Genomic DNA, 10681 nt, shown 5'->3' with positions numbered 1-10681 from the left:
CATTGCTAGATGGATCAAAACGTCAATCCAGGAGCTTATACGCGAGAGGCCTGCCTCCCCTTCAGGAGATAAGAGTCCACACTACAAGGGCTCTCGTCACCCCGTGGGCTGAAGGCAGCGAAGCCTCAACAGAGCAACTTTGCAAAGCTGCAATGTGGTCTAGCAGGTCCTCCAGGCAGTGGTCCACCCTACGGTTACCGTTATCTGCTATTGCCTCCATGGGTGTTGCCAGGAATAATCTTACCGTTCACCCCTTCTCCATGAGTCCATCATGACAGCAGATAGTTACTCATCCTGATAGACTGCTGTATACTATGCATGGAACAGAACACTACGCTGTTTCCAGCAACCATAAAACACGGCACATCTGTGTACTTCTGCTTTCAATAGTAAAAATCACATCACACTCGCATACAATTGTTTTTTGGTTTTGGTTTTTTTAAAGATCCTCTGGGAAATAATGGGAGATTCCTTATGAGGAATCGCCTAAAAATAGGATGGCAGTGATTTCATTTATTTATCTTTATTTCTCAATGCTGCAAGAGAAAAACCGCTCATGTGAATAAACACATTGAAATCAATGTGTTAGCACGCAGGTTCCGTCCATATTGCTATCGCATGAAGCCCACCCGTGTAAATGCACCCTTATGTCAGTTTTTTTTTCCTTTTAGTTTTCCCCCCCAAGAAACCGGACAACGTGTTCTATCATAAGGAAGTCACTAATACTCCACAGTTTGTAATATCGTACTTATGTGCCGCCTCAGTACTTGTATTGTAAAAAGTACTTTTTCTTGCTTTTACATTTTTCTTAAAAGTTTTCAAACTTTTATTGCTATAACTCTATGGGCCCATGTGGTATATCAGTGCGTCTCAGATTTATACACGGGCACACAAGTGTTTTTTCTTTTCTGATGGATTTGGGGGGGTGGGGGGGGGGGAGTAATGGCCTGCTTCAGAGTATGACCCCATTTACACTGACAGTTGATCGCTCAAAAGTCGCTCAGATGACAGTTTGTGTGACATTTTTACCTATTTTATAGTAGCTGATAAAGAGCTATGCAGGCAGAGTGGGACACCACCGTCATCACTCAGCGAACAATACAGCTGTTTTGGATAAGCAAAAAGCTGCATTGTTCTCGGCACTTACAGCTAACGTCCTGCTGAGAACTACCAGTGAGACACAAGCTCAAAGCATCATATCAGCGCTGCCAACTGTGATAACAGCCTGCAGCAGTGATAAGAGTTCATTGCTCAATTCAAGAAAACTAGAATTGAACGATGAACGACTTGTGCACGAAAACTGTACGATGTCCGTGCATTTAGACCCAACGATTCCCGCTTTAAAGACGGCTTTGACTGATTTTTGAGCAAGAATCGTTGGGTCTAAATGGGCCTTATAATGTTTATTACAGGAATTCTCCCGATTGAATACATTTTGTGTCCGATGTGCTGATACATAATTGATGCACTTACGTATAATCTCCACACGAGGGCGGTAGTAGATTTCACTTGATATGCTGCTACATTTCCTTTTATATTTTGTTACTCATCTTAAAGCAGTTTTTATGCTGTGGATATTGGGATTAAGGCGCCATGATGTGGGGAGCGCGATCCCTGCAGCTCCGCTCTCAATCCCTCTGATTCAAAGTAAAAGTACTACGTGGGTATAGAGGACATTAATAAGGGGTGCGTATTTGTGGCCTTGAGGTACAACTTCTGTAAGGATTCATGCACAGAAGGGCATTTAGAGTCAGTGCTGTAAAGCATACTCATTTTTTAATATATGGTTCATTTAACCCATTAAGGACCAGACCCTTTCACTGCCTTATTTTTTTTTCTTCAACTACCAAAATTATTTTTGTTACATTTTTGTCCCTGTGACATATTCGGCTATTTTTAAATATTTTCTGCACTGACTTTTTTCCCCATTTTATTGGGGGTAAAGAGCGAAAAAAAAAATTTTTTTATAGTTGTATTTTTTAAATTAGTATATTTACGCTAAAGTACAGGAATGGGTTCCTCCATTTTGTTTCAGACGTTTTAATAAATATGTATAGTTTTGGATTACAGGGCGCATACAGCGACTGTTTTGGCTGGCGTCAGTGGTGAGTTATTTTCTTTAGGGCCCCCACACTTGTGTTTTTGTAACGCTGCAGTTTTTTAATGTGAATGTCAATGGGACTTTATGTTAAAAACGCATCGCAAGTTTGTGCTTTGCGATTTTTGTGTGATGTGTTTCTAACATTAGAAAGTCCCATTGGGAACACTTCTATATATATATTTTTATTCTGTAATTTTTTTTTCTTTTAACTTATTTTTGTAACTATTCTTTAACATCTATGTCCCCCACGACGTCATAAGACCTCTAGAGGTCCTTCACATTGAAATTGAAAGACACACTTTTCCACTGTAGCTTGGGCAGCCATAGAAGCTGCATACATAGGAGCCCCAGATACAGGGGAAGACATCCCCCCTGTATTGACAATAGTCTGTGGCTAAGCTGAGCAGATCTGGGTCTGCTAGGACCATGCAGTCCTGCTGTAACAGGGGGCACCCAGTGCATAGTGGAAGTAATACTTCCACTTTCACTACTTAGTACATCCCTCAAGGTGGCTTGAAGATTCCATCGTCCATTGTCCTTTCACTAAGATAATACACTGCATTGTATGTAGTGCATTCTACTAAGCCTATAACAGCAGCCTAGTTGATTCTGCCAGAGGAGGGGACTAATAGGCTGAGTTACATGGCAGACATGGAGGCTATTGTCAGGCTTCCTTGGGAACCCCTTACATGCTGCAGTTGCTATTAATTGTGGCATGTAAGGGGTTAAACTGCCAGCATCTGAAGTTTTTCTGCTCCTGGAAGTTAGAGCAGGAGCCTTGCTGTCAGTAGTCCACCAAGCCTCTGCCTTAAAAAGATGTATGTGCAGGTTTATAGCCCATCAGTAAGATCCGTTAAAAAGTGTATTGGCCGTCACTAAGGGGTTAAAACTTACAACACATTTGCGGTCACAGTTATACACCAGTTACATGTATAAAGTTTAGATCCCCGATAACTGGATGACAGACGACCGCATGCGTTAGTCTCGGCTATATTCACCTCTTAGTGAAGTCTGCTTTGCTACAAATGGTTCTCGGTCCCAGCGAATGCCTCCAGTCTGATTACATTGTCCTTAATAGACATGGATAAAGATGACCTCTTACAAATGATCATTGGTGTCAGTATCCCAGGGCTGTTAATACTGTGACATCCCCCTTGTGTCCCCTTCCCCCGCTCATTAGTTAGCTTCTATTAAGACTGCGTGTGAACATGACTGAACCTTGTCCTACACGCTCTGCCTGAGCCTGGTGGGTCACGTCTGGGTGAGACCCCCTGAGAGCAGTCAGCCGGCAGCCCTGAATATATTAGCACCTGAAATATTCTGGCCAGATCTTCAGCCCCATTATCCGCCCTTATTAGATCATGCCTCCTTAAACCTTTGAGCAGGCGCTTAAGAGCATCTTATCCTGCAGAACTAGAGAAAGGAATCGGATGTCTTAGAATGAGAGCGTTGTGGGAAGTGAAAACTGGCTTACAAAAGTGCTACATTTTGGCGCAAGGCTTGCTCGTGCAAAAAAGTTTGTGGCTTTTTAAAAATTTGCTCCGCCCATGCTACTTTTAAGAAAGGCAGACGTGGATCGCCCAAGAGATTACTGTACAGCGGAAATTGATAAATTCATACCAGAAATCTACTTCAGCTCTTGGGGCGATACGCATGCGCGATTATTGCACCAAGCACTGACGTTGACGAGAATAGGGCATGCAATGTCCGTGGATATCAGAAAACACACAGATGTGCCCGTGTGTGTGCGCTGTCCTATGCAACTTGCATCGTGGCCATGTGCCCTTGACATTAGGTGCACAAACAGCCCAAAATATGCCCAATGTATGAAGCAGCATGCACATGTTCATACATTAAGGGTGGCTTGCACCTGCAGGAATCCCATTAAGGCCCCCTTCACCCGGGCGTATTTGCGCACACAATACGCAGAGAATAGAACGCATTGATTTCAATGGGTTCACTCACATGCGCATATTTTTCCTATGCATGTGTGTACCCAAAGTCCCTACAGATGTCAATGGGAATGAGTAAATGTATGCAAAACTAGCAGATGCATGAAACACTGCGTAATGGCGCAAAAAAAAAAAACAACCCACATCTGGAACTCAGACTAGTTAGCCATTTAAGGGTGACTGACCACTAGCCTTTGCGAATTTGCCGCGTTTTTTTTCCAGGTGTCTATGCGACTTTCTAATGTTAAAAACGCATCGCGGCAAAATCGCAATTTACCGCGAAATTGTGATTTTGCGTGATGCGATTTTAACACTACCACGTCCCATAGACACCTGGAGGAAAAAAAACGCTGCAAATGTCGCAGTGAAAAAGACCTGTTGTGGGTAGTCACCTTTAATCTGTGTATTATGTCTCCACAATAAGTGTGGGGGGAGACATGGTGATGTGTCCGCCCACACGTTTCTGACTAGGTGGCTACTGCAAGGTCCTAGCAGCGTGGGGACAGACTTTTGCCTGGGGTGGAGAGTTAGTGTTAGTTCAAGATGGGAGCCCAGAGAGGCCGAACATCACTGGAGCCATGAGGGGAGAGAGGAGGACCCGACGCCAACTGACACTGGCAGCCTCACTCACCGCAGCCGCTGGGGACAGCTTCCAGCGGCACAGCGGTGGAGGGGTGACTGCAGGCAACCAGCGGCAGAGGGGTGAGTTCACCCAATCACGAACTGGGGGCATCACCTGGCTGTTAAGCAGCCTAACACTTGTTGACACCCACTACTTCCGATCTTGACAAGATACAACAGTACCCTGATTACTTATCTTACCAGCATTTTGATTCCTCCCTGCACCGATTGGATCTGTTGATTGATTCTGGAAAATTGGATGAGCTGAAAATACCCTTATTACTACTCATAAATTGTAGCAAACTACCAGGAAAGATGGTAGTGCTGCTGATGTAGTTAGTGTACAGAGGATTATGCAGCCTGGCTACAATTGCTGTAACCCACTCAGCTGGGAAAAGTGTTCATCTATACTGGATTTCATCCTTTTGTCATAAACAAGAATATTTCCATTCACAGCGGGCAACCACAGATCCTACAAATGCCTAAAGTATGCTAGAAAGATGCATATCTTTTCATGATCCATGAGCTATATCATCACCTTAAGGCCATGATGGCGAACTTATGACGCGTGTCAGCACTGACATGCATAGCCATAGTCGCTGACACGCGGCCACTCACCTTGTTAGTGAATACTAGCAGGGGCCGTGGCTCCCCTGCTGGTATTCACTAACCAGCACTACTAGCAGCGCTGATCCCGGCGCACACTGTGATGTCAGTGTGCAGCCGGGATCCTCCTCCCACCCCGTCCCCCGACGTCTCCTACCTGTTGGTTCCGCAAGAGTGTCCGGGGGAGGAGGCGTCCGGCAGCACACTGACGTCACAGTGTGTGCCGGAGATAATCTCTGCTAGCGCCGCACCAGGCACAGGAGGAGCGTAGCTTCCAGGAGGTAAGTACATGGGTCTCGGGGGGCACTGTCACTGCTGTGGAGCCGCTGTCAGGGTCAGTCGCTGCTGGGGGGCCACTGTCGCTGCTGGGGGCCGCTGTGGGTGGTGCTGTCGCTGCTGGGGGCACTGTCACCTCATCATTACTAAGATAAGTGAAGGGGAGGCAGCGAGAGGTGAGGGCCTGTGCTATGGGTATTTTGGGTTTATTAAATACAGTTATACATTACAATTACACATTTTTGTTATTTAAACTATAAATAGCACTAATTTTTTTTTCTCGAAGTGACACACCACACAAGTTATGCTCGCTTTTGTGGCGAATTTTGACACACCGAGCTCAAAAGGTTGCCCATCACTGCCTTAAGGGCTTGTGCATGTAAGTAACAGAACCCATCCTCTCCTATTCTATAAGGGTGGCAGATACTTACATGGATTATTGATATGACTAGAGTAATGCAGTGGCCATTGTGAAGTGACTACAGAAGATGTGCCAGAAGAGGATGGAGGCATACTAGAGTATGCTCAGCATTTCCTTTTCCATCCATCTTCTTTAGTGCCACTGTGATGGGTGTTCCATAGAGATCAATAATTTCTATGCGAGTTTCTGCTGTTTGCAAACAGTCTCTGATTCTGTAAATACTGTTCCCATGCAGAGAAAAGTCATAATTGGATGGTAACTGAATAAGGCCAGGTCCATACTGATAAAGGGGCAGCTGATTACTTCAGATAGAAGTTTCAATTAGTCCCATACTGGCACTGTCTTTTCTTTGGGACTGTAGTGTTTATCTTTATTGCGTGGTCTGTGGCACTAATTTACGCTGTCAAGGACATCAAACCGCTGATGGGCTCAATTGTAGGTCAACAGCATCTATTTCAGAACAGGTCTGTTGTAGCTCACAGAAGGCATAAGCTAATACGAATAGGGCCTTACCAGAACATTCAGAGACCCTCTGTTTTTTGTTTTTTACATCAGAAATGTCATAGCCTAACTCTTTGGTGCCAGGGATTACCCATGCTGCAAATTGAACACTTATTTCAGGCGCCATGGTCCCTGTATGTTCAGAGGGGTGGCGGCCAGCTGCTTGGTCTTTAATATCGGCCACAAACACTGGTTCAGCAGGTTCGGCGAGAAGCAGTTGGCCCAATTTTGCAGTCATACAAAAACTAAAATAAAGTCTACATACTCGCCTCTCACATAGCGCTTCCTCAAGTCGCTCTGGAATGCTCGTCTTCTGCGTCTTCCTGGGCTCAGTGCGGTCACATGATACATAACCTTTGCTGGCCCTAGCCACAGCGCTGACCCCACAAGACCAGGACGAAGAGAAATCAGAAGTGGTTTGGGACTAGCAGAAAAGGGGGGCAGAAGAGATATACTATTACTATAAAGGGGTCACTAGTGAGCTCTATTACTGCAATGGGACACAAAGGGCATGGCTTAGTGTAAAAGACGCGCAGCCTAAAAATGTCACTATGTAAGTCGCAGCATTACTGCGATAGTGAGGGTTAATGGGTGGGGAAGGGCCTCATCATAATGAAGTGCTCCATACTGTGGGCAGCCTTAATCTGGCCTTGCAAAGCCTATGTCAATGTCAAGCAAGTTGCTTTTTCATATAGATGAACCAAAAGTGTATGCAGTAGGCTGGTTGTCAATGTAGTAATACAAAAGCATTGCAACTCAGTGACCACTTTGTAAAGTACCATAGCAAGAAGAGAAAAAAAAAAAAACTCCGATCCCCTGTGTAGTGTCCAGTGCTCATAATTGCAGTCGTTTTCATGAAAATAGTCACTGCACTTTGGGACAACCTGTATTAATAAAAGGGAAATGTGATAAAATTGCAAATCACTTCTTTCACACCTAAAATTACATTTTTGTGCTGAAAAATCCCCCCAAAGCAATGGCCCCTGGGGGTCTCCCCTCTAAATTTACTGTCCACCCCTGTTGTCATGTAAAGTCAACCTGTAGTAACAAGATGAACAACATGAAGCAGAGGGGTGGTTGTCTCATATGGTCTATAAAAGTCTATAGAGAGCAGAGGGAAAATAATAGGGAGAGATTTTCACAGAGATGCAGTAATAGCTGAAAATTAGAGCTGGAGCCTGCAAAGGAGAAAAGTGTGAAAAATGCCTTCTCTACATCGTAGGAGGACTAAAAGAAGGGTTATTCCTGATGTACACACAAAGCAGCTTAGTCTAAAAAGTCACCTGAAATTTTTTGGTACAGTTTAACCCTTTTCCGCTCCATGGCGTACATATACCATATGTACTACCAAGAAAAATTACAGTTCATCATGCAAATAAGGCCCTCTTCTTGTATTGGGCATCAAGCCGGCCCAACCTTCATGTATCAAATCTGTCATAACGTGAAGCCATCTATTCACAAGTACCTTGGCTAAACCTTTTACATCGGTAGTCAATACAGATTAGAGATGATAAAAATTGGCCCATTTAGACACAATGATTAATCGCTCAAAATTTGATAAAAGTGAGCGATAATCGTTACGTGTAAACGCGCCCATCATGCACTTTTCGTTAGTAATTCGTTCAGTGTTGTCTTTCATTCCGCTTAAAATCCATCGTTTGGTAGTTCGCTTATCCTTTGGTTTAAATGAAAATCGTTCCGTCGTTTAACGATTTTTACCTTCACTGACGCACACGCCGTACAAACAAAGCATCGCTGACTTATCGTTTAGCATCCATTTTCCAATGATAATCGTTACGTTTAAACGGAAGTCTTTAAAAGCAAAACCATCGCTCACTTTATTGCTCAAAATTCGTTTAAGTGATAATCGTTGCGTCTAAATAGACCTTTAGACAATTAATCAGAGCATCTTATTGAGAAAGGAAAAAGAATTGTATGCAACGATTCATTAAAAAATGGAGCAGAAGGATTTCTTGAAAACTTCAAAAAGACAAGAATTATTCTTACCGTTAATTCCTTTTTCATGAGTCCATCATGACAGCACACATGGAGGTTGCTCCGCCTGCGATCCTTGGGACAGAAAGAAGGAGTTCTTTAAAAGCCACCTCCCACCGCTTGACTCCAGTGACTTCCAAATTATCACAACGGATACGAGGTCCAACAGTTTTATTATTAGCACTGAAAGACATTAATCGTATGTACAGACATTATATACATCAATCAAGGGTGGGAAAGCATATGCTGTCATGATGGACTCATGGAAAAGGAATTAACGGTAAGAATAATTCTTGTCTTTCCATAGCGTCCATTCATGACAGCACACATGGAGGTATACCAAATCATAAGACCTTTCTTTAGGGGGGGACAACTGCCTGGAGTACTTTCCGTCCAAAGGCCAACTCCGTGTTTGAGTGGAGATCTAGTCTATAATGTCTTGCGAACGTATTTATACTAGACCATGTTGCTGCCTTGCATATCTGATCTATTGAGGCTCCCCTGCGTTCTGCCCAGGAGGTGGCGAGTGCCCTGGTGGAGTGGGCCCTCGTCCCCTCTGGAGCTACCAAACCTCTGGTCTTGTAGGTCTCCTGGATTGCTAATCTGATTCATCTAGCTATAGTGTCCTTAGAAGCTGGTCTGCCCCTATTTGCCCCTTGGTATTGTAAGAAGAACTTTTCTGACTCACGGAAAGTTTGAGTAACTTCTAGGTAGGTTTTTACTACTCTACGGACATCTAAACTATGAAGACGCTCTTCTTTTGTGTTACTAAAATTTTGGCAAAAGGATGGCAGTGTTATTTCCTGATTTAAATGAAAAGGAGACACGACTTTTGGTAAAAGGTCGGGGGTGTGTTTGAATGTTACCCGATCATCTTAGATCCTTAAGTAAGGTTCTCTACTGGATAAGGCTTGCAACTCGCCAATCCTCCTGGCCAATGTAATGGCGATCAGGAAAGCGACTTTTATGGATAGATTTTTAACCGTGATTTGGTTAATGGGCTCAAATGGCGGGTTACAGAGGCCCTCCAAGACTAAATTGAGGTCCCATGAGGGGGATGGTCCCCTCACGAAAGGTTTTGATCTGTCAGCCCCCTTCAGAAACCTTCTTATCCATTTGTTTTCCGAGAGTTTGAAATCAAACAGAGCACTAAGAGCTGCTGTCTGAACTCGCAGAGTTCGGGGACTGAGACCTTTGTCTAGCCCTGCTTGCAGAAAATCTAGAATTTTAATACTATCCGGGCAATCTAGGTTAGGGCTCTCTGGTTTATACCATGTACAAAATACTTCCCAAATTCTGTAATAAATTTTTGAAGTAGTTGATTTCCGACTCTTGAACAAAGTATTAATCACCTTGTCGGAAAGCCCCTGTTTTTTTAATCTCTGCCTCTCAGCAGCCAGGCCGTCAGTTTTAACCAGTGGATTCTCTGGAAAAAAACACTGGGCCCTGGGATAGGAGATCCTCTCTGAGGGGTAGCGCTATTGGAGATTGTATTGCCAACCAATTTAGCATTGGATACCAAGGTCGTTTTGGCCACGCTGGGGCGATGAATATGACGGTGGTGTGACTGCGTGCGATCTTTTGTAGGCATCTATAACATGGGAGAACGAAACCTGCAAATCTCACAGGGGTGATAAGTTCTTGAGAGTAATTAAAGACAATTACCTGAACCAACTTGTGCAGGAACCAACAAGAGGGAGGGCCATTCTGGACCTAGTGCTAACTAACAAACCGGACCGAATAAAGGGGGTACAGGTTGAGGGGCACTTGGGGAACAGCGACCACAATATAATCAACTTCCAACTGTCAATCAATAGGAAGCCTTATCAGGGAGAGACAAAGAAACTAAATTTTAGTAAAGCAAAATTTGATGAGCTTAGAACTGCTATCGGTAACATTAATTGGGACAACATCCTCAAAAATATCAGTACGGAGGAAAAATGGGAAAAGTTCAAAAGGATCCTAATCACCTCATGTGAGCAGTTCATTCCCTTTAAAAATAAAAGAAACTCAACTAAAAGGAAACCGATGTGGCTCGACAAGACTGTACGAGGGGCAATAAACGAAAAGAAGAAAGCGTTCAAACTACTAAAGCAAGAAGGCAGCGAAGAAGCGCTAAAATCATACAGGGAAAAAAACAAAATATGCAAAGATACGATCAAAACTGCCAAGGAGGAAGCAGAAAGACGGATCGCAAAAGAGAGCAGA

The sequence above is a fragment of the Eleutherodactylus coqui genome, chromosome 5 (genome assembly GCF_035609145.1).
Source record: "Eleutherodactylus coqui strain aEleCoq1 chromosome 5, aEleCoq1.hap1, whole genome shotgun sequence".
Classification (NCBI taxonomy): domain Eukaryota; kingdom Metazoa; phylum Chordata; class Amphibia; order Anura; family Eleutherodactylidae; genus Eleutherodactylus; species Eleutherodactylus coqui.
Note: the sequence above shows the minus strand (reverse complement) of the source record.